The sequence below is a fragment of the Phragmites australis genome, chromosome 10 (genome assembly GCF_958298935.1).
Source record: "Phragmites australis chromosome 10, lpPhrAust1.1, whole genome shotgun sequence".
Classification (NCBI taxonomy): domain Eukaryota; kingdom Viridiplantae; phylum Streptophyta; class Magnoliopsida; order Poales; family Poaceae; genus Phragmites; species Phragmites australis.
Genome location: NC_084930.1, coordinates 18,963,109 through 18,966,908, shown reverse-complemented (window position 1 = coordinate 18,966,908; position 3,800 = coordinate 18,963,109). Strand labels below are relative to the sequence as shown.

General features: G+C 40.3%; 1 long non-coding RNA gene across 1 annotated transcript; it reads right to left on the bottom strand.

Moving 5' to 3' along the window:
- Positions 1-347: 347 nt before the first annotated feature.
- On the bottom strand, positions 348-3,325 carry LOC133930379 (uncharacterized). Its single transcript, XR_009911749.1, has 3 exons — positions 3,037-3,325; positions 2,256-2,327; positions 348-793 (listed from the first exon to the last, which is right to left on the bottom strand). It is a non-coding gene; the product is annotated as an uncharacterized LOC133930379 (long non-coding RNA).
- Between the last annotated feature and the right edge of the window lie 475 nt (positions 3,326-3,800).

Genomic DNA, 3,800 nt, shown 5'->3' with positions numbered 1-3,800 from the left:
GCAGACAAGGTGTTTAGGGGCATTCCTGTAACTCACATCTGACACTCACAAACAATAAGATCCATAAAAATCCCAAAATGACATATGGGACACTATTGATCTATCTCTTATAATGGGATTGCTAGTTCCTATTGGGTACACATGGTGCGGTGGCAGGTTCTCCTTCAGAGTCGCTATTCTGGCATTTGGATCCAAAGTATGAAAGAGGCTTGGAGCACGATCTCTTGCTTAGATGTGAGGGTGGTGTAGGCGTAGCACTATCATGTAGGCGATGGTGAAGGCCCATGTTCTCTTCTTTAGTATCTTCCATGCGTTGATGGATGATCTTCAGTTTCAACATAGCATGCTTATAGAGTTCGTCCATGGTAATGGTGAGTTGAACTTGCAACTGAAGTGTGACACTTGCTTCATTGTAGTAGCATTGGACGACTATCTCCGGGCTTGCAAGGAGACGGATAGGGATGTAGTGGTATAGTGAGTCCTTGATATGCGGTCCATAGTCCAGGCACACACAGTAGAGAGCTTGGCGTGCAACATACTGTATGCCTTCTTCAAAGATATCCCTTCTTATCTCCGTCAAGTACGTGCGAGCAACTCGGAATTCTCCTTTCTGGGCACGACTTCCATAGATGAAGATGGTGAGACTCCACTCCGTACCATTTGCTTGTCTTGTTCCCTGGTACAATGGTTTCTTTTGATGTCCCATATCTGAAAGCATGGACCAAAGCATCCTTGGTAGAATCCCATTGCGCAATCCGTTGGAGTAGTGCACTTCATTGAGATCTGAGGCTATCTGTAGGTTTAAGCAGAGGGATAAGTAAATAAACTATCAAAAGAAGAGAGAAATATGAGAAGTCTTTGAGCATAGCTTTTAGATTTTTCAAGTTATATTTTTTAGGGTTGATCATGCTATTTATGGCTGCGTTTTTCGACGATATGGCTCTAATATCACCTTTATCGAGAGCGATCCAAAAAAATAAATCAATACCAACATATAGTGACTTTATAGATGAATATCATTACAATATCCCACTTAATCATAATTAAACGTCTTTACAAAAAGTGACCTTCAAGGACCAATATCCAATAAAAACTGTAGTGGAACTATAAAAACTCTATCATTCACAATGACTCTACAAGCAAACCGGCGTAGAAAATAACTTAGAATGATCCATCCTCTATGAATTCTGTAACATCTTCTCCAACTGAGTATTTGGTAATAGCAAGTGTGAGCACTTGTCGTACTCGTTAGGTTATGAGGAAATAATGTACATATGAAGGCTTGAACAATAACATGGCAATATGGCTCTTTTGCATAAAACAACACCTAGTTTAAAACCATTGTAAAGCAAGTAATAATTAAGTGAATAACAATGAATAAATAACCACATCAAAATTCTAACTATCTTGACTTAAATAACCTTCTAACTCCTTAACCATTGTTCCCGCCACCAAGGCTGAACAACACCTAAATCATAGTTTCCATCACTATGATTGACCAAACCAACCAAATTGTCAACTTCTAATCATGTGATATCTTCTTTGCCACTTGTAATTGTGAAGGTTGTACACTTCACCCAAAAGTCATGATTATCCATTTTACCCATGACGATCAAACACTTACACACTTCCGATGTGTGTGACTAGGGAAATCATTATAAAGCCTTTACAATATTCCTCTCAACATTTGCATACCCGCTAAGGTTTCAACGTTGCGTAAATACACCTCATCAATGAAGCCTCCTCTTGTGCCTTATGGAAACCCCAGAAGTACACCATTTCATTCCATATAACCAATGGTCTACACAATGCTGAGAGTAAAACAAATTAGTTGGCTAGGCACATCCCATACCAGCCTTTTGGTTGTATTATTAACTCAGAAAGATCACTTTATGAAGCAGTCCATAGATTTGAGCAAGACTGCCACAAAGCCAACCGTACATCCTGTACCGAACTCATCAAGCCACTTGCTCAAATCCAAATTTCATGTTGCTAAAAAAATTATATCACCATCTTTTATCATTGTTTCATAGGATCATTATCATATTCAGTTGAGTCATTATCATGATCATCATCCCAAAGTAAGGCTAAGTATCATCTACCCTTCCACAACTAAAACCATGTCAACAAAGATGATAAAGGAAAACTAGGATAAAGCCTAACTTTTGGGGTACCTAGCAATATTATTAGCATGAAGGTTTATAAAACAAAAAAATTTAAAAATTAGGATCAATATGGTCAAGAACACAACTTACCTTTAGAATACTCAGTTAGGTCTTCGAAGTCTTGGTCCTTAAGTTCTTGTAGCTCCTTTGGAATATTGGCATCTATTAATGAACATAAGAAAAAAGGCAATAAATAAACACCAAGATCACAAAGAACTAAATAACACACAACAAACATCATCACACGCAAAATCACATTTTTTTTTGGAAATTTTGGCGAAAGATTTGGAGCTACGGTTAACAAGTTATGCCTTTCAAAAGATTAAAACAAGACAAAAAGATTATCTATAGATAAAATTATATGATTAGGATTTCGTTTTAGAATTTTTTAGAGGAATATATGATTTATGGGATTTTAAGGTTTTTTGAAATTTATTTGAATTATTAAACTATATAAAATCATTAAATTGAATTAATAAGTATTACTAAAACATTACTAAATTATTTTAAAAATTATTCCTATTTTTAGAATTATTTTTATATTGAAAATCTACTTATTGCGCAACATATGCCCTTTATGACAACAATAAAGCATTAAACAAATAAAAAGAAATTACTTGCTGATTGGGAGTGCTGACTCAGCACCATACGCTGGCGAGACCCAACACATTGATGATTTGGCTGAGGTGGCACGTGGACATGGCTGTCCGACGTGGCCCTAAGGTGTAAGTCGCCGGACAGATGTTGACATTAGGCTCATTAAATCTAGGCGGTAGGTTTTGGATCGGATGTTCGAGATCTAAAACACGAAGTGATACGTCCTAGATCTAATCGCGATAGTATACAGCGGATTGAACGATGGACATCTCACCTCGTTCAGCTCCAACGCGGTAGACGGCGGTGCAGAAGCTCCCGCGGCGATGCACTTGTCGGACTTCGTCGGAACCTCGTTGTCATGTTCCAATAACACTGATGAGCGGTGGAGTAGCACCAGCAGACCACCACCAACTCATCCAGGGGTCACGCCATCGTCGGCAAGGCTCTGGCTGGGTGGGCGATGAGCAATGTCAGCGGCGATCTATGGAGCTCGTCAAAAATGCTCTCTGGTGGCTAAAAGACCTTGGTTTATTAGGCGAAAGGTTGGTGATGGCGAGAGGAGGGGCTCTGGGGGCATACTTATAGTCAGGAGAGGAGAGGGGGTTGTAATCATGTTAGATTAGCTTTTGCGGTGGCGGGTACAGTTTGAACTTGATCTCTCTAGATAAACCGGCTCGGGTAGAGTTTATCTGGGCAAAAGCTTGCATGATCCACCTGGAATCTTCCTATTCGAGCTCTAAAGGGAATCTACCTTAGACTTGTCCCAATTTCGGTGGATTTGATTTCGGCCGGCGACTCGGTCTTGAGGTCATCTCCTCATCTCGTTGGGCTCAGTTGAATTCGTCTTTGGCTCTAGCTTCTGGACGCATGAACGAACTCATTTTGGCAATCTCTCAGCGAAGTCCGGCCTAGATACGACGTATACGTCTTTGTCTTCCCCATTGTCGATGCTGCTGTCGGACGAAAACAGAGATGGGAGGGGGATGGAGCAGGAGGAAGAAGAGAGAGCGTGGTCGGCTGGGCTGGGTCACCACGTGC